Source organism: Rattus norvegicus, chromosome 5 (genome assembly GCF_021556685.1).
Source record: "Rattus norvegicus strain SHRSP/BbbUtx chromosome 5, alternate assembly SHRSP_T2T, whole genome shotgun sequence".
In the NCBI taxonomy this organism is placed as follows: Eukaryota; Metazoa; Chordata; class Mammalia; order Rodentia; family Muridae; genus Rattus; species Rattus norvegicus.
This window is the reverse complement of record NC_141538.1, coordinates 118,724,274-118,745,591: the sequence shown is the minus strand read 5'-3', so window position 1 is coordinate 118,745,591 and position 21,318 is coordinate 118,724,274. Positions and strand designations below refer to the sequence as shown.

Here is a 21,318-nt window from a genome sequence, read left to right as displayed (position 1 = left end):
GACTTTCGTACTTTTTGTCTGCTCTGTTAGCTGTGTGGATGTGTGCTGGTCAGACTTGCTGTGCATCCCTGGTTGGGGTGTACGGTCTTTTTAGCAAGTTCTTCAGTTTAACCTGGAAGTGTTTTATCAAGAATGTTTGCCTCTATGCTCATTAGGGAAACTAGTTTATAGTTTTCTTTTCCTGTGTCCCTTATTTGGTTTTGATAGTGGGGCAACACAGGCTTCATAGAGTGAGTTCAGCTCATTTCCTTTCTGTTTTATGAAACAATTCAGGTAGCATTCATGCTAGTTCTTCTTTGAAGGTCTGGGAATGTTCAGCATTAAGTCTGTCTGTTTCTGGGCTTTAAGTTGTTGAAGGAATCTTTGCTACTACTGCAGTTTCACTACTGGGTGTAGAACTGTTCAAGCTCCCAAGGCAGATAATCTGTGCACGAGGTTAAAGCAAAACCTTAACATATTTACAAGAAGTGACATGTCCAAAACCACTTCACTGACCAAAGCAAATTGCGTGGCGGGACCCAGTACCTGTGGGAAGGGAGCTGACAGACAGCTAGTGTTGGGAGGAGGAAGAGGGAGCTAATACAGACTAAATAATAATAAAAATATACAATCACCTTACCATTTATTTATTTCGACTGGAAGGGACCTTAATTGTCTCCATACAAGCAGGTGTCCCTTCATTTCTGCTTCTCTGCAAAGCTCCTAAAGGAGCTAGGAAGGTTTCAGTTTCTTGAATGCTTGCTTTCTGGGTTGATACTGAGCGGAGCACTTAGGGTTGAACTCGGGACCATATGGCTGTTGGCAGATCTCAGTCTAATAAGTGCTGTATACTGGATTCCCTGACAGATACGTGTGTGTGTGTGTGTGTGTGTGTGTGTGTGTGTGTGTGTGTGTCTATGCCCTTTAATAAAAATTTTATTTTCTCAAAAGCACTGTACTGTATTTTCTGAAAGCCAGAAGCTCTTGTTTGCAACTCTGACATAGAATCCTAGAATAAGGTCATAGAGTTTTAGTGCTGCCTTCCGAGGGTACTCAGTTCAGCCATGCCATTTTCCAGACAAGGGGCTAAACAGCAGCAGTCTGAAACTTCCAATCCTCATACACACCGGGCCCCGGATTTCTTTTTGTTTCTCAAGTAAAAGCATCAAACCAAAAGGAAGTGTTCCCACTTCTCTTCATCATTTTATGAATCTTTTGCTTCTAGAGGCATCAGAATGAGCTGAGAGAGGTCTGCTTACCAGCTCCAGTGTCCTGACAGCTTCTAGGGCTGTCTCCACAGCAGGGGGAAAGAGAACACCAGGCTTAGCTCTCTAGTTAAGGAATTTTAAGTACCCATTAGGCCTCAAACTCCCATTATTGAGCAACTGGCTTATCTTGAGAAAATTTAAGGCAAAATAGAACTTACTATGTAAATATTTTGTGACTGTCTTCTACATACTAGACCTGGTTCTGCATATTAAGATCAGAGTGTGTACAAGACAGAGAAAAAAAATCCTTGTGTATATGATATTTCTGGTTCAGCCTAGTGAAGTAAGTAAAAGGAAAGGATAAGTTATCAAGAAAATGCATATGCCGGGTTTTAGTCATTATGTGTGTGTATGTGCATGCATGTGTGCATGTGTGTGCCACACTATACATGTGGAGGTCAAAGGATAACTTTGAGGAATTGGTCCTCTCCTTCACTATGTGCCCCATGGATAGAACAGAATTCTCAGGGTTTTTTTTTTTTTTTTTTCCAGAATCTTACAGGCCCAGCCACTTTCCAACCTGGATTGTCATTTTGAAAGGAACACTTTGACTGTATTCTCACAGATAAACCAAAGGAGGTGGGTGTGGGTGGGGAAGTACAACACTGAGCTAAGAATTACATGGAGGAAAAAGAATTAGGCTGGGGGGATCCAAATATGTGCGTCAGGTTATCCGCAGAGGTTATTAAGGTTATTAAGCAGAGAGGATGGCACGTGTGGGTGCACATGTGTAGTCTATTAATGTAGTCAGTACTGCAAAGGCCATCATTTCCGTTTGTTGTATATATACATTGTTGCATTTCATTAGTTTGATTGTTTCTCTTAAACATTCCTTCCTGAGGCTCAGTGGTAAGAGCATTTGATGCTCTTCCAGAGGACCTGGGCTTGGCTCCCAGCATTCACTAGGTGGATCCTGACTGTCTCCAAGTTCAATTCTAGGGGATCTGACACTCTCTCCTGGCCTCCAAGGGCACTGTATGTGTGCCGCCCACACGTACACATAGGCAAACGCTCACACACATGCTGAAGGGGCGATGACTTAAACGCCTCAAGTGGACTGAGAGACCCTGGGCTGGAAGGCTGACTTCTGTGATGAGCCTATGGGCTGTGAGGTTCCTGATGCTTCTAATAAGGGGGCCAACAGACATTCTGACAATAGTATCAAGCACTTAGAGACGACTGGAGAATCTTCCATTCCCCACGTTCCCCCTTTTCTAGTCAATAAAAACCTGAGGCACTGTGTACAATGTGTGCACTGCAGACTCCGCTTCTACAGAGACCGTGGCCCTTCAGCTGTTTTGACTCAAGGGAACATTCTGTCTCTGGGGAGGCCCGTCTTCCTTTAACCTTCATGTAGCCTCCATCCAGCCTGATTTGACACATGCAACAAAAATAAATCTTAAAAAAAATGTGTTCTCTCTTGAGTTCTACCAGAGCACCAAGTACATGTAGCTGTGCTTTGCTAACATGAAGGCTGATGTTGCTTGTTCAAAGCTAAGTGGAATGTTTAATTCAAGGACTTCTGAATGCGTTGTCATTCAGAGACCAGTCCTTTCAGGGACCATTTAGACCCAGCGCGTTGGAGTATGCCTTAAGCCAGTATCAGTGAGGTACACAAATGTAAGAGTTGGGCCCGGCGACATACAGGGAAGGTTATGCATGTGAAAGCAGAGATGGGAGCCACGGATCTGTAAGTCAAGGCACAGCTAAAATTGACAGCGAAACAGCAGCTAGGGAGCGAGGGGAACACTCTCCCCTTATTACCCTCCTCCCACCCCAAGGAAAAGTCTGCCCAGGCTACTCTGGGAAAGTGGCAAAAACATTTTTAGTCTGTTTGTGGGCACTCCACACAGGAGATAGAGCAGCCAAATCTTCCCTGACCACTGCTAGAAAGTCTGGCTTTGGGCATGAGAGGTTATACTTAAGTATTTAATCCTTTTATAACCGGAACACTATTGAAAAATAAGTACTGTAACCATATACATGCTACAGAAAAGCAAGCGAGAAAATTCTGCTGAGGAATAACACAGCACACTGTATCACGAAGGATGAAAACTGTGGTTTTATATAATTGGCTGCTTTCTCCCAACCTAGGCTTCCCTGCTTCTTCCTTGGAACTCACAGTCAGAGAGACACTGGCCCAGGGCACTGTTCCTGCTTGGGAATGTTTAGACAAGTTCCAAAGTGCAGCCCTAGATGGAAGGAAGAAAGTTACAACGTCCAGTGGCTGTCCTGATTCCAGAGTGTGACACAGAATCCACCGAGTCTCAGTGTGGTTTGGAAGGTTAAGTTACTAAGTGAAATCAACAGAACCCAAAGGAAACACATGCTTTTCAGTACTGAATTCACTTCACTTCCCAATCTCTCTCTCTCTCTCTCTCTCTCTCTCTCTCTCTCTCTTTCTCTCTCTCTCCTTCCCACTCTCCCCCTCCCTGTTTCGCACATCACACACACACACACACACACACACACACACACACACACACACACACACACACACACACACACACATTCTCATTCTGCAACCCTGGGGGAGAGAAGGCAGCTGCAGAAGCCAAAAACCCTCCCCAGCCCTAATTAAACCCTCCAAGTCTCCAGGCAACGCAACTAAGGAAAAACATCATTTCCAAGCTGAAGACCCCCAGCCCCCAGCCCCGGCAAAGGAAACAGGTCGTTTGGTTTAATCAGCCTACGTGCACATTCTCTCTCCCCAGGTTGCCAAGACCGAGCCTGTACCTAGCAGAGGTATTTGTGTAATCAAAGCTTCTGGAACTTTCCCTGCCAAGGCTACCAAAGTGAATAGGCTCCTGAGGTAAAAATGTTCCCCTGCTGGGGACGGCGCCCTTGAAGTCTACATCAAAATCAAGAAAGGGTCACAGCTGTTGCGGCACCCCACAGCGGAAAACTTGCAAGAGATCCCAGCCTGCATCACTGCGCTGCTTCAGGTCGGCAGGAAACAGGCCCTATTTGCCTCAGAGAAGGGGGGTGGGGTGGGTGGGTGGGTGGAGAGACAGAGAGGGGGAAGAGACGGGGTGGGGTGGGAGAGAGACAGAGAGAGACAGAGACAGAGACAGAGACAGACAGACAGACAGACAGACACAGACACAGACACACACACACACACACACACACACACACACACACACACACACACGGACACAGACACACACACAGAGACACAGAGAGACACACAGAGACAGATTGATTTTCAAAAAAGGCTCCATCAGTATCCTCTGAGACGGACGGACGAGACCCGCCCCTACATCTAGGAACCCCACCTCCAATCGAGTCAACCACATCAGTCTCCTGAGAGTTGAGTGTGCTGCACGTTGGCCGAGAGCCACTAGATGGCAGCAGATTAACTCTTCAGATGCCAGAATGGGCTCTGGGTTGAGTCTGAGTCGAAGTAAAGGAAAAAACGAAGGCCTTTTTCTCCCCAATATTCTTGGCAAACGTTCTGCGAGAAGGGCTTTCTGGTGACCCCCTTGCATGGCGGCTGTGTACGCTATAGGTTTCATGACTTGCCTCATGGTTCCAGGACTAAAAATGCTTTAGGAAATTTATGCATGTTCAAATTCATTTTAATAAATATTAAGTATAATAACATGTGAATTCATTCCATTTTCTGGACCAGGGCCCTTGCCCTATGGGAAATACCAAGGGGAAGATGGCATTAAAAAAAACAAACAGTGTTCTTGTAGCTGGACACCTTGCAGGATACAGGGTTAGTTTTGCTATGGACAAATTGGAAATTAGAGAAGATGGAGTTCTACAAAACTTTGATGATGCCGGTTTTAGGCTTTTAGAGTGAGAGGTGCTCTAAAATGTGGGAGCTATCAGAAAGAAACTTGGCCACCAGGCCTAGAAGCAGTTGCTGCTTAGACCACAAGGAAACAAATCTTTCTCTGGGGCATTCTGGCGGCTGCAAAGAAGTCCCCTGCATCCCCACCTATTAAACTTCTGCCACAAATATAAAAATACAGTGGTGGTGATTGGAACAGGGGCCAGAAAGGTGAAAGAGATTTACTTCAGGAGGGAAGAGAGAGTTACCAGCCACAGGAGGAATAAAGTCAGGTGGGAGGAGCAGCAGCTGGGGGGAAAAGTTGTGCTTATGTGTGAAGGGTTTGGGAGACCACAGACATCTGAGGAGGGCAAGCAGGAGGAGGGAGCCATAGTGTGAGTGAGCTTTAGGACTCAGGTGGAGTGAAAGGCAACTGGAAGGTGTTGGCCGAGCAGTGGGGATCCCCTTTGATACAAGAGAGTTCAGCGAAGATGGAAATGCTCTCACAATTATTATTCCTTGGTCTGGAGGTTGCCTAAGACACAAGGCAGCATGGGTGGTAAAATGGACTCTCTTCACTCTCCTTAGCTGTCTAGGTGGTAGGGCACCAACTGCAAACTCGTCCTCCTTTCTAAATAAAATCTCTTTTAGTGGACACACAAAAACACGGTTGACACTCAAGAACACACTTGCCCAATCCAAATTCTGGATGCCTCAACGAACTTTAATATAGTTAGCATGGCCATTTGGAAATGGGGCTTTTGCTTAGGGTTATACAATTAGACATTTCATTGTCAAAATTTTTTTTTGAAGCTATGGAGAGGTGGGAGAGTGAGGGAGAGAACCAGAGTAGAATTAAAACTAAAAACAAACAAGCAAACAAGCAAACAGTATCCATCCTTTTGAAGGACTCCTGCTTCCTCCTCATCTTCTATCAGCCTTGGAAGGTCTCCTTCCTATATGTTATCCTGTACTACACGTATGTTTGTTTACATACATGTATGTATATGTTATAGGTTAGGATCTACCTATGAGAGAGAACTTTCTTTTTCCTTTCTAGGTCAGGTGACCTTGTTTAATATTATGCATTCTAAGTCCATCCATGTCCCTGCAAATTTCAATTTCTTTAGAGATGAATAATTTTATTCTAGGCTTGGCCGGGTTTTTATTAACTATTCATCTGTTGATGGATATCTAGCTTGTTCCCATTCCTTGCTATCATGAATAAAGCAGCAATAAACAGATATGCCAACATCTCAATGGCAGGGTATAGAGTTCCCTGGATCTATGCCCAGGAGTGGGATAATGGATCATATGGTGTTATATTTTTATTTTTTTGAGGATTCTCTATATTGATTTCCATAGTGGCTATATTAATTTGCACCACACCAGCAATGAATAAGGGTTTCCCTTTCCTTACGTCCTTGTCAACATTTGTAGTCAGACTTGATGGTAGTCTCTTGACTGGGTTGAGGTGGTTCCTCAAAGTACTTTTAATTTGCATTTCTCTGGTGACTTTTAAAAAGGAGCTGGTAGTCATTTGTGCCTTTTTTAGAAAACTGTGGACTCAGTCCATTAGCCCAGTTGTTGATCGGCACTTTTATTTCCTCAGTATTTAAGTTCTGCAGCCCTGTATGTCAGCTCCATGTCTGAAGTACGGCTGGTAAAGATGTTCTGTCCTGTGGGCTCTCTGTGCTCCACCGATAGCGCCCTTTGCCGAAAGGAGACTTTTAAATTCGGTGTAGCGATTCTTAGGGCTAGTTCGTGTGCTCTTGGTGTTCTATTCAAAAAGTACTAGCTACCCTAATGTCTTGAAAAGTAATTTCATTTGGGGAGAAAAAGAATCTCCAGAAAAGCTTAGCTTGACATACAGTTTCTCTTTGAATGGGAAGCTTCTGACTTTGTTATTCACCAAAAGACAGCAAAGTGGCTCTCTGGTGGCCATGTTTCCTTGTGTCATCCCCACCCTCCTGCTGGGTACATGGCCCAGTTGGTCAGTGTTTCATGGAATTGGAGTATGTGGTGGCCTATTTATAAGCCTGCTTTCTTCCTTAGGAAAAGAATGTTGTCTTTGAAGACCTTATATGAGTTAGGTCTTAGGCTCCTGACAATCAGTGTGATATGTTAGCTAGCTCATACGTTTTTTCCCTTCAAAGTTAGCTCGTGTGTGTGTGTGTGTGTGTGTGTGTGTGTGTGTGTGTGTGTGTGTGTGGTGTATATGTGCAATATGAGTTTGTATTACATATTTTTGAGTGCATAGAGGTCAGAGTAGGCTGTCAGATGTCTTGCTGTATCACTCTCTGCCTTATTTCTTTGAGACGGGGCCTCATTTTCCCTCCTTTAGTAGACTGACTTGTTGGCAGGCCCCAGTGGTCCTTCTGTCTGCAAGATTTTTGTGCTTTATGCAGGCACTGGGGATGGTAACTCATAGTAAGTGATCTTACACACCGAGCCCACCCTTAGCCCATGCTCCATGCCTTTAATACTAGTCAGCTGCTGGAGGGCTCTTTTGCTTTACGTCAATGGTTCTCACCCTTCCTAATACTGCGACCCTTTAATACACTTTCTTATGTCATGGTGACCTCCTAACCAAAAAATTATTTTGTTTCTTGCTCACAACTGTGCTTTGTTACCATTGTGAATCACAATATAAATATCTGATATACAGGGTGTCTGCTCTGTGATCCCTGTGAAAGGGTCGCTCTAACTCAAACAAGTAACCCAGAAGTTAGGAACCACTGCTCTGCATGGCTAAAAATCGTGGAAGGCAAGAAGATGTGCTTTAAATGCTGGTCTGAAGAGCTTCTGTTGTCCTTTTATCTGTTAGTATTGTCAGTGACCTTAGGTAGTTGGAGGCTTCAGCAAATAGCATTCCCTTGCATGCCCTGTGTGTGTGTGTAAAACTCTTGTGGTAACCAGGTCTGCAGGTTCTCCTGTTTGGTTCCTTATAGCCTCTGCTCTCTCTCACTTCCCACTCTGTGCTTGCCCTTCTCCTGAACTGGGTACTTTCTACCTCTTCTGTGACTACCTCTCTACCCTATGTCTTCTACAACTCACTGGTTACTGCTGGGATGACTTGGAGTGCTCACCTCTGGCATGAGGACTCTTTTGTTCATCATCACGAGCTGGGGCTATGATCCGCAATCTTTTTATAAATGTCTCAAGGTATCCATGGAGGGTTCAAGACAGCTTAGTGCTGGCGTAAGGGTAGTTTGGCTGGATTATAGACTGATCCTTCCTGTTTTGTTTCAGGGCAGAGACTGGTATGTGAGACAAGGGTTCCACAACTGCTCAGGACCTGGACAATCAGCAGGCCACTTGACAAATTTGTTCTGGATATACCCAGAATCCCCCAGTGACAGGCTGTCCTTGTGTATTGGACCAATGGCTGGTGGATGGGGTCATCTACCAGGTGGGAGAATTCCCTCTATCACCTTTTCAGTTGTCAGGTGGTAGTTGCCAATGGACTGATCTCAGGCCCGGGTGTTTCCCAGATGATTCACTAAGTGAGCATGAACAGTAGTGTTTGGACCAGTCACAGCCATTTATTTGGGTCAATCAGAGCCACTGATTTTAGAGCCAGCCATAGCTGCATATTTGGGCCAATTACACCCTTGCTCCTTAGTGCCAACCCCAGTCATTCAGGATTCTGGCTTTATTCAGTCATGGTGCTCTCTCTTAGCACCAGTCACCAGGGGAAGTGCCCACCCTCTGGCCAATGTGGAAATGGTTTGAGGGCCATCTGGAGTCTGTCAGGTTCTGGGATAGCAAAAGGTGCAGACCACTTCAAACAGTTCAGGTCGAGCTTCAGGGGCTGGTTTGACCAGCTGTAGCCTTTTCATTGTTGTCCATGGAGTAAACTAAGACAGGCTGGCTCTGATATTAGGAAGTCCTGCTGACTGCTAGACTTATGTTTTTTTTTGTTTTGTTTTTGTTTTTGTTTTTGTTTTGTTCAAGGCTGCAAGTGACGGAATCAAACAATAGCTAAACAAAGAGTCCAATTACCCCATCCCTTCTATCTTTGTGTTCTCTCTCTCTTCTCTCTCTTCTCTCTCTCTTCTCTCTTTCTCTCTCTCTCTCTCTCTCTCTCTCTCTCTCTCACACACACACACACACACACACAAATTGGATATTAGTGGGCATTTTAAATAGATTTTCACAGTGCTTTAGCAATGCATAACACACATCAATGCTCAGAGAGAGGTGGCTTGCCAATCCCATGTTCACACATACTCTTGCTGCTCCACCCCCCATCACTACCTACCTTTATCACACCCACTCACTTGTGTGCTTAGCAAATGCCCACTGTAAAGCTATGCCTGTGAAGTGTTCTGACCTCTGTGTTGTGTGCTCTCTTTGTAACTCATCTCCTGGCAGAGCAATATTGCTGTTACTATGATAGTGTAACACTGTCCTTATTACCAGAGAGGCACAGATGACATTTGTATCTTTGTGCCATCACCTGGGCCTGACATTATCTGATGCTCAGTGTATGATGGGCCAAAGAGTTGCCACGTGGATCATTCCCCATGGAGGAAGCCCAATTTTGGAAACACCATCAGTGTTCAGACAGTTATCTTAGGATTCAAACTGAAAGAGGTATTTAGACATTGAGGCTCTAACGATGGGGCGTAGGTCCCATTTCAGCTGACCGTCTCATGAGAAAGCTCACCATAATTCATACAATGTAGACACCATCCCTAGGAAGATGACCTTATGAGCCTCAGAGCTGGCAGAGTAGAGTTTTCAAAGCCCCTAGCGATAGAAGTTTCTCTGCCTATGCTTCTGTTTCAAGGATAAATTAGTCTTAAAATTTTTTTAAACTATAAAACTACTCCAAGCTCATTAAGGAAAATTTGCCAAGTAGAGAAAAGCAGAAGAGAACAAAACTGTTTTTAGTTAGTGCCTCACTATGTAAATAGTGGGGCTGTAATATGAATTACTCTCTTGTTGATGCCACTTAATAAAAGGCAGATGATAGCGTGTGCTGAGTACCAAAATCAGAGCCAGATCTTAGGGGAACCACATAGGTGGGTGGCACATTCATTTCTGAAAAACACAAGCAGTCAGTCAGTCCAGACCGTGAAGCCACACCATGTGGGAGAGGTAGCACATACTCACCGAGAGCACATGGTACTAACCCTGAAGTCAGGACATTCCTCAAAACATGTTGCCTTCAGTGCTTGTTCACGCAATTACTGATCAGTATTTCTGACTGCAGTGGTTGGAGGCACAGGCCCCTTCTTAAAGTTAAAGATCCTCTTCAAGCCTCATGAACTTCATAGCTGGCTTGCCTTGTACTGCTGGGAGAACAGTGGTTCCTGACACTGTATCACTATACCTGTGCCACTCACCCAACCTGATCTGATCATACAGGCACTGTGTGATTTTATACTAGCACAAGAAGAATGAGCACAGTGCAGTAAGATTGAGAGAAAAACCAATACAGAATAAAGCCATATAACTTCAGTGTATTGTTTTAACAGTTGTTATCTTTTATCAGCAGTAATCATTCATCTCTTACTATGTCTGGTTTATAAATTGAGGTTTATTGTAAGCACACACATGTAGGAAATACACACACACACACACACACACACACACACACACACACACAGTTACTTAGTAGGCACGTTTTTGTTGACGTGATAACACACCATGACCAAAGGTGGCTTAGAACAGAGTCCATTTTGACTTAAAATTCCAGAGGGAGAATCTAATAAGGCAGCTGAAAGGGGGCCTGACAGCAGGCAGCTGGAGCAGGAAGCTAAAAAAAATCTTCAAGCACACACAGGAGAGAACAAATTGAAAGTGTGGCCAGGCTACATAAACTGAAACTCTTGACACGCTTTCTCCATCAAGGCTCCACTCCTAAATGCTATGTAACCTCTCCAGACAGCTTTATCAACTGGGAACCAAGTGTTCAAATACAAGAGCCCATGGGGAGAATTCTCATTCAAAACCCCACAGTGCTTCAAAACTATGCATGGTTTCAGTTATACACTGGGATTCGAAATGTATCCCTCGGAGATAAGGGAGGGTGCAGCAAATAGGTTAAAGGAGCTTTCAGACAGAGGAATGTATACGATTCAGGTGCTCTACCAGACGGCCCACACTCCTTCACCTTCATGGAGTGACCATCCTGAAACACTTCTCGACACTGATGGATTCCTATATGTCATAGATATTTGTTTTCATTGTAGTTAGAAGTGTTTTTTACACCCAGTGTAATGAATCACACTAGCAACTGCCCCTCTGTTCTTTACAAGATATTATGCTAGCAACAAAGTGTGGGCAGTGCCACTGGAAGACAGCCCTGCCTCCCTGTTGAGCAGAGCGGTGTAACATTTACTGGCACCCACACTGTGGCAGTCATTGTGCTCAGCGTCTCTTTCAGAGTTAACGTATTTAATATTCACAATAAAGTATAAACTGGCCAGTACTTCTTTTCAGCTCCAAAAGAAACTGGAGACATACCCCCTTAACTCCTGGGATTTTAAGCAAACGGTCAAAACTCCCATCAGGTTGATGGGGTTAACAGTGAGAAACCTTTAACTGAGGGTAGAGGGTTTGGAGTTCAAGATCTCTGCGATCTGAATTCCCACTTTCTCTGTTAGTTCTGTCTCAGGAGTTGGGGGAGGCTGTTTAAATCAGACTGTGCACCAAGTTGACAATACCTCAGCTTCCTGAGGCTCTACTTGTAGGAATGCATTTAAATTCTGCCCTTTCCTCCAGCTAAGCTTCTGACTTAGCTCTTCCTTTATGGAGAATGCAAGGAAGGAATAGAGGAATATATTTAGCTGTAGACTCAGCCAGATTCAGACAACCCCCGTCCCCGCCCTGTCCCTCTGGCTTCAGGTAAATGTGTTGATATTTTTGAGTACTAATTCTTTATCCATATACCATGGCTTCTTCAGGGTTGAGGTTTCTCACCTCAAAAAGATCATTCACCATAAGTGAATTCAATCCCTTCCAGAGATGAATGGATGGTTCAACTAATGGGAATCAATAAATGTAATGCATCATGTAAATATACCTAAGGCTAGAAATTACATAATTATATTCATAGATACAGAAAAGGCACTTGACAAAATCCAACATCACTCTATGATAAAAACATGGAAGAAACTATGAATATAAGAAAAAGTATCACTGTTGGCTTGGCTTATCCAACTTTAATATGATGGCTTTCACTTTATCTTCCTATATTTTATTTTGTTAGGTGTTGTCATTATCTCCTAAAACCTGTCATTTTCTAATGAGAGGAAGAAATGGAGTAGATCAGGATGGGAGATGGGCTGAGGTACAATTAGGAAGAGTAGACATAGGGGAAACTGTATTCAGATAAAAAAAGAAAGAAAAAACCTAGATTCTGGAATGTGGTAAATTGTAATGGCTTGGTTTTTGGTTGTAATGGCTTGGTTTTTGTATTTTTCCCCTTGACAACATTTGAACCACGAATAAGAGGAAGGGTATTATTATACATCAATGCCATTCATCTTAAAGAAAGAAAGAAAAACATCTTTCAGTAAGCAATAAAGGCTATAAACAACAAACCTGCAGTCAGAGTTGTGTTAAATAGGGGCCAACGGAAAACGTTTGTAGTAAAATCTGGAAAAAAAACAAAGATGCTCATATTCTCCACTGTTTTTCAATGTAGTGCTTGAAGTCTCGGCTAGAGCTGCGTGGGAAGAGGGGGCAACAGCAGGGAAAGAAGATGTTAAGCAAGCTTCTTTGTGACAGGATTCTATAGATGAGACACACCGAGAGAGCTCCACCTGGAGAGCTCTGAGAGCCGATAAACTCAGCAAAGTGGCAGGACACAAAGCGAACACGGAAAAATCAGTAGCTTTCCTATGGATCAACAGACACGGTGAGAAAGGAATCAGGAAAATTGTCTCATTCACAATTTTCCCAAACAGAAAACCGAACAACCCAAAAACCCTTGTATTAAACCTATGGTAGTGAAAGATGTTTGCAATGAAAAATTTAAAACACTGAAGAAATTGAAGATGACCTGGAAGATGGAAAGAACATAATGATAAATTATAGAAATTAATATGGTGAAAATGCTATTAGTGCTAGGGGTCAAAACCTGCACCCCTGGAAGTTCCAACAAGCCAGGCTCGGTCAGCAGTTCTTAGTAAGCCAGTTATAAAAAGCTTCATTAGTAGGGAAAGCGATTGAAATGAAAATGAAAATGTATTCATTGTGTCCACATTGGGAAGGGAAAAATAGATCTTATAACACCCACTTCCTTTTTCCTACTACTGTCAAGCTCATCTTCAAGGTCCTGGCCAAAGGTTTGGAGTTATATATTTCTCAGCATTCCTGGTCAAGGTGGGCCCCACCCTTCACTGACCCATCATTGACTGAGATCCTGTATCTTCTGCAAGGTGTTCCCTTCCAAGAAGACAAATTCTCCTCTGGCTACATGGCTTAGTTTTCCATCTCTTTCCTCCCTCTACCAGCATGATAGTCCTCAGGGAAAATTCCAGTTCCTTGGGATGCACTGCTTCAATAGTTTAACATCCAAAGTAGGCAAACACTCCTCCCTTCTAGGTTAATAGGTCATAAAAATGTCCTCATTACCCAAAGTAACCTATAGATTCAAATGCAACCCCCATTAAAATTTCAATGTTATTCTTCAAAGAAAAAAATTCTTGAACTTTTCATGGAAATACAAAAGACCTTAGCAAATCCTGAGGGGAGAAAGAGTACACTGCTGGAGGCTGGAATACTTGAAGAGGTAAGGGGACTCAAGGGACCGTGGTGAGGGTTGGGTTGTCGTAAGGGAGGGGGGAGAGCAAAATTTAGATAATATCAGAAAAGAGATGAGAAATTTTGGGGGTGAAAATTGAAGCAGAAATGGGGACTGGGGATGGAGGATGATGGGGAGAGACTCAGAGAGTTAATTAAAACTGACTGCCTGAGAAAAAAATGGATACTTACTAGTGTAGGTCAATTAAAGTACATTTAAGTTAAAAAAAAAATAAAGAGTTGGGAGGAGATCTACTGCATGTCTGGGGAGTGCTGCTTCTGAAGGGCAGGTTACTAAACAAAAACTCCAGGGCCAGGTGTGGGACACTACCTCACCAGCTGTTGGTCAGAGACACCCCAGCACTCCTTCAAAATAATTAAGGCTCCTGTCACTTTTCTTGGTTGCCCACCAGAGTTAGTTGGAAGATCCTATTTTCTGAAGACACCACACAGCTGATCATGTATAGAGAAATCAAGCCGGAACGGACCTAGAAACTTCCTCTCTAGTGGCTAGCTTTTATGATGTTTGGAAGTGCGTATGTGCATGTGTGTATGTATGTGTGGTGTGGTACCAATAGTTTTTCCAAGCGATGAGGCCTATGATCTACAACAACAACCAGCCAGACAAGAAATGCCCAGCTGCACTTTAGTGCCTGTTTCAGGAGCGATCAACTGCTTACTGGTTGGATTTGAGGCCTATTGCCCAAGAAAGAATTCAGTCTGATACTACAAATCTCATTAAAGAACAAAACAAAACAACAACAACAACAACAAAAAAACTCCAAAAACACCCAAAACCAAAACAAACAAACAAATGAACAAAAAATCCATAGCAGAAGAATCTTAGGCCCCAGGAATGAACTTACTACTGTTGTTTAGCTAAATTGTTATGGTCCCAAGCTACCTCTAAAATATTTATTTCTGTGCCCACAGACAAATGCCCCTCTAAGCCTTAATCAGAGAAATCCCTCTTTGTAATAAATAATAGCAAGGTCAGAGATGCCCTGCTGTTGAAGATGTTGAAAGCAAGTGACAGCTCATCCCCAAACAGGACATTTACACCACTGTCTCCAAGGGTCAGGGGTCATTGGGGAGGCGGTGGGGGGGTGGGTGGGTACAAAGAATGCAGGAGCTGGAACGTAGGGAAAGGCTATGAAATGCTGTCTTCAGGCTTGGCACAGTTAAGGCAGGCATGGCCTTGTAGCAGCTGTGGAAGCTACAGTGGTCCTATCCATGACTGGGCCCATCATTATCAATCATCAATTAGGGAGAGACCCATGTATCCCTACTCCCTTGCTGAAGTATTGGCTACTGATGGATTCTGGGGGAGAGGGAGTTATTGTCTTTGATTTGTACTCACGGTCAAATATCCAGTCACGTGCATGTGACATGGTTAAACTCCTTGGATCTACAACAAGGAGAATATTGAAGCAAGGTGAACATTGAAATACAATGTAGGGATGAGTGGATTCATGTGTATGGGAGATTAGAGAGGATGGGGATTATGGAACACTCAGATATAAACCAACATAGCTCCAACGCTCTAATTTGTGACCAAGCTGTCCCTAAATATACTGTGGGACAAAGACAGCATCATCAACAAATTGTGCGGACAAAACTGGTAACCACATGTAGAAAAAAAATAAAACCAGATTCCAATCTCTCAACCTGGACAAAAATCAACTCAAAATGGATCAAAAGCCTAACTATAAGACCTAAAACTCTGAAACTGTTGGAAGGAAAATATAGGGAAAACATTATAAGGCAGAGACATAACCAGTGACATCTAACCAAGACTGGTGGTTACTTAGGAATTATTTCAAACAGCTGGCAAAAGGAATATCATTGAATTTAGGAGTTACTGCTCAGCAAAGGAAACAGTTAAGTGACAAGCCAGCCTCTAGAGTCAGAGAAAAACTTTGCTAGCTTTACATCTGACAAGGCTTACTCTCTATATGGAGAGTCCCTCCACCCTGCAAAACCAGCTAAGTAAGAAGAAATCAAATAACTCGATCAATGGCTAATAAAATGAACAGCAGACACTTCTCAAAAGAGGAAGAAAAAATGGTCAGTAAATGTTTCAGAAAATGCTCAGCCTTACCAGATACCATAGAGTGCAAATCAGAACTATGCTGAGATTCCAAGTCTCACTCCAAGCAGAATGGCAGTCTCACCAAAACAACAATTAGTGGTGAGGATACCCGCATACCCTGCAGTGGGAACATGGAAGTCAGGACTAAGGAACTCCAAATAACTAAAAGCAAAGCAATAATGAGCTGCTGGCTTGCCCCAGCAGGAAGTGCCTGCCTGGTATGTTCAAGGCCTTCCCTGTGTTCAATCCTCAGTACTGAGAACAAAGTACACATGTGCCTGCCTACACCCAGGCCCTACCCCATTTTTTTTCTCTTTTTAGGCAGGGTCTCACCATGTTGTCTCAGCTATCCTGGAACTCACCTATAAATCTGGCTAGCCTTATACTCACAGGAATCTGTTACCTTTGCCTCCGCTATGCTGGGATTAGAAGTATGTATTACCCTATGTGGCCCAATCATTAATACTTTGGGAAAAAACCCACCATAGGCTAAGAGAAGAGATGAACACTCCTTCATGTGCGAGTGTCTCTGAAGTAGGATGCTTTGGGCACATGCTTAGGAGTGGAATAACTAGGCCATATGGTAGGTTCTATTTTTATTATTTTGAGAAACTTCCGTAATAATTCCTGTAATTACCATGCCAGTTTACATTCCCACCACTGAGGAAAAGGGTCCATCTTCTCCCACATCCTCTCCAGCATTCACTGTCATTTTCTTGTTTTGTTTTTGTTTAGATGATACTTTCCTAACCAGGTTGAGGGGGAATATCAAAGTAATTTAAATTCTCACTTCTCTGATGGCCCAGGATGTTGAACACATAAAAAAACTATATGCATTGGTCATTTTTTGCTGCTGTGTTGAAGTAGCAAGGGAGTGGAATCAGCCTAGATAGCCATCAGCTGATGAATGAATAATGGAAAGGCGGTATACTTACTCAACGGAATTTTTATTCAACTTTAAAGAAAAATAAAATTAAGAAATTTGCAGGGCAAAGGATATATCTGGAAATTATTATATCAAGTGAGATAGCCCAGGCTTGGAAAGACAAATACCACATGTTCTCTCTCATTCGTGGCTCCTAGCTTTTAAAGTTTATGTGTATGTATATATGGGGATCAGTGTGGTGATAGGTCACAAAAGGGCAAAAGGAAGGAGGGACACAGGTCAGAACAGCAGACAAAGGCATCCAGGGTTAGAAGGGTACAGGAAGGGCAGAGGAATGGAGACTAAGGAGGATCAATTGAAAAAAATTGTCTTTGAAATGCCAATATGTTGTATGCTAATTAAAAATTAAACCAACCAACCAACCAACCAAACTTTAAAAATAGACTTACCTCAGGACCTAGCTACACTACTCCAGGATATTCAAGGAACCCTAGCAAACATGTGACAGCAACACCTCTACACAAATCCTTATTGCAGCACTGGTCACAGTGCCAAAGACTTAGACATTTGTCAACAGAAGAGTGGCTCAAGAAAACCTGATTAAAACACATAGCGAACCTTTTTTACCAGTCATAAATACAAACAAGGTAATATTATTTGCAAGAAAGCAGAGGCAACTGTAAATAATTGTGAAAAGAAATAAAGTCAGTCTCAGAAAGACAAATGTTATATGCTTTCTTTCTTTGTGGGTAGCAGATTTTATGTGGTTATATAAAATTGTAAATGTATACGTGATGTGAAAGTAGCAAGTAGATTTTATGCAGATACATAAGGCCATATCTGGATACATAAGGATACATAAAGTCATATATGGACACATAAGGTCATATATGGACACATTAAGTCATATATGGATACATAAGGTCATGTATGGATATATAAGCTCATATATGGATATGTAAGGTCATATATGGATACATATGGTCATATATGAATACATAAGGTCATATATGGATACATAAGGCCATATCTGGATACATAAGGATACATAAAGTCATATATGGACACATTAAGTCATATATGGATACATAAGGTCATGTATGGATATATAAGCTCATATATGGATACAGAAGGTCATATATGGATACATAAGGCCATATCTGGATACATAAGGATACATAAGCTCATATACAGATAGGTAAGGTCACAGATGGATTCATAAGGTCATAGATACATATGACAGGAAAGTAGGAAAAATTATCTAGAGGAACAAGCAGGCAAGCAGGCAGGGCATAGGTGAGAAGGGGGAAGCTGGTCAGGAATGAACATTGCATTCCTGTGTGAAAATATTCTTACATAACATAGTTCTATGTACAACAAAAACGTGAGAAAAAGAGTAACATCTCACAAAGAACACTGAATGCTTGGTGCTCATTGAATATTTTGCTACCTTTTATTTTACCCCATGGGACTGTTGGTTGAATGCAGAGCTTCACAAGTGCCAAGCAAGGACAAGGCAAGGGCTCTCGCACTGAGCTGCAGCCCCAGCCCTTCCTACCGTCTCTGAGCTGCACTAGCATGTACCTACATGGTCAGTGATGCTCCACGTCCTAACACAGTCTCGTTTTTCTATGTGTGTTAGTCTTTCCTCACCTCCATTTCCTATCCTTTTAGCTTTAAATTTCCAGTCATTCATGCATTCACTCAGTCTTTGGTAATTTTTACAAGAGTACAATGTAAAAATTCAGATCATACTCACTTTCACCCTCTTCCAACCTCTCTCAGGCACTCCCATCCTCTTCCCACTTCCCAACTTCATTTCTCCTCTTCCTTCCTTCACAATCCGCGGAGTACAATTTAGGGCTACCCATATGTGCATGGGTGTGGGGTCATCCACTGGAGCTTGGACAGCCTACCATGGGCCATACTGCTAAAATAATTGACTTCACTTCTCTCAGCAGTCCTCATCTGCCAACAGCTTCTTGGCTTGGAGTGATGCCTCGGGCTGTCGAAGCTGGAATATTGATGGGCTTGTTCTTGTTCAGGGATTTGTAGGCAACAACAGCTGCTGTGGGTGTAGGAGTGCAATGCCCCCGTCATACAAAGAAAGCACTAATTCCCAGCAGTTCTCTAGGCTGCTGGCCTTATTAGGCTTTCCTACCTATTCTGTGATATTCCCTGAGCTTTGATGTAGAGATGGTGTGATACAGATGTGCCAGTCAGGCCTGGATATTCCACACATATTCTCTTTACTCTCTATTAACTGCTACCCACTGCGTAAAGGCCAGGCCTCGTCTTAACTTCTTCTGAATATGCAATTCAGGGACGGAGTAATCGGTCAAGACATTGGGTTAATTGTCTGACACCATGATCTGAGTGCTGAGTGATACAGTCCAGTGCCACTGGGGACTGGCTCATGCTGGCTAGTAGAAGTTGGGTTCAGTTTTCTGAAAAATTGTTATCTTATTGTTAAGTTGTGGGTTGCTTAAAGTTTGCCATAACAGGAGAATTTACACGGCAGAAATGGGTAAATGCCACAAATCAGGACTCTGATCCAGCTCCTTCTTCCTATGAAACACTTGGAGTCAGCTGTGTGTCCATAGTCTAATTTCTGGTTTGCCAGTTACTAACTGGATATTACTCCAATTTCACTAAAGGAGGGCACCCACAGTGTGTCTGCAGACCCCATACTGGAAACTGGTTTTTAGGCTCAAGTTGGGAATCTGAAGATCTCAATTCATCCTCCTGGGGAAACCTCTTCTGTAGCATCCCTTATGAGCACCCACCGGCTTCTGTGACACACACCGAAGATCAGGGAGGGCATGTGTTGCCCACCATGGCAGCCTTTCTCAAGAGTTCTCTAGGATCATTAAAAATGCTCCGTCTGTAATGATTTGTTCTTATCGTTCTTGTAATTCCCACTATTTTGGGGGTCAAGCTGTGATTTGTAGCAAAGCAAACATCTACACCCTCCAAGCTGGGAGTGCAAACAGGTCCTCGCATCCACAAAACTCCTCTTTGTTAGGTGCCCTTTGCTTTCCAATTGTTAAGACTGTCATTGACGTTATCCAGTGACAACAGAATATTCTAGATTTGGCTACTTCAGCATAATAAAGTGAGGCTGCTATTTAGTGAGGTATTTTCTCATAAGTCAGCACACGCTTAGTTTGTGTTGTATTTTAGAAAAAGAAAAATCCTCTTTTTTGGGGGAGACATTGTTTTCAAGTGGGACAGCTTCATGCAGTGCCTGTGAACATAGCATGCATCATTTTTGGTGGTTAAATGCCATAGCCTCCTAAATGACACATTGCCTTTTGAGAAATGAGCTTGGTATATAATATATCAATTTGATTAATTTTTCACTTTTGTGATCTTTTGTACATGTCCTCCTGTTAATAGAGTTTTAAAGACTCTGTATGACACAAATTTTCAACCAGCTGTGTTGTACCGACTATTATCCAATCCAGTGCAAGTGTAGGAAATTTGGCCACATTAGAGAATTTGTCTCATAGTTTTCTGAAACCAGACATTTTTTCTATAATTCCCTAGATTTGTCTGTCTAGTCATTTAATTAAAAATGGAAATGAATTTAATGAAGTCAGTTTGGCTTTTAGCTAATTCTGGCAGCTCCTTGTAATCATCTTCTTACTTCCTATTTGTTCCTTAGTGCATTTAGCAACTGATTCTAAAATTTTGCCTTGAAAACACAAAAACAGAAACAAAACAACCAAACAACCATATGAATAAGTAGTTTCTTCCAGCTGCCTGCTCCTGGGTATTGCAAGCCTGGGTGGCTTCTTTTCAGCAGTCCCAGCCATGTGATGCTCGTGGATCCCCAGTAATAGGAGTCCTTCTGGTCTTGCTTTAATCCTTTTTGCCATTTTGTCCAGTCTTCTAGTTCCTCGCTATCCAGCGAGAGATGGTGCGGGACACATTTATGACCTAGTTAGGTGATTTTAAACTTTCTGATAGTTACAGGGAAGAAGCAAAAGGGAATGAGGGAAACTAGTAGTATATTTTATTTAATATAACACCTCCAGATTATTTTATTTTCTGAATACAATTATATAAAATGCTTAGTGGGATACTTTGCATTCTAAATGGTTCATTTAAAAATCGAACATGTATCTTAAATTTTACTTTTTTTTTGTTGTTGCTTGGTTTTGTTTTTTTTTTTTTGAAACAAGGTTCCACTATGTAGTCTAGGCTGTCCTCAGGCTTGCAGCAACCCTCCTGCATCAGCCTCCTGAGTGTCGAGATTGCAGGTGTGGTTTCATCATACCCGGCAACACTTTGATCTTAGTAGGGTCATTTTCAGTGCTCAGAAGTCGCACAAGGCTGGTGGTTTGTCTTCTAGAATAGAATGGGTACAGATTCGTACCTGCTCAAGCACTTGGCCCAACCACTATTATAATGCCTTCATTTATCTTGTATTTTCAGCCCACTTTCATGTTTTCTCTCTCCTTTTCAGCATGAAGGCCTTGCTCAGAATACAGCTCTCCGAATAAGGGTGGAGTGGCATTACTCTCTGTCTATTAATATTAACGAGGGG

The 21,318-nt window shown here is 42.7% G+C and overlaps 1 long non-coding RNA gene across 1 annotated transcript in view; it reads right to left on the bottom strand.

Moving 5' to 3' along the window:
* Positions 1–18,611, bottom strand: part of LOC148005926 (uncharacterized) — a 35,771-nt gene extending 17,160 nt beyond the window's left edge. Inside the window, exon 1 of the long non-coding RNA XR_015621434.1 lies at positions 18,526–18,611. This is a non-coding gene — a long non-coding RNA (uncharacterized LOC148005926). The remainder of the gene's footprint in view (positions 1–18,525) is intronic.
* Between the last annotated feature and the right edge of the window lie 2,707 nt (positions 18,612–21,318).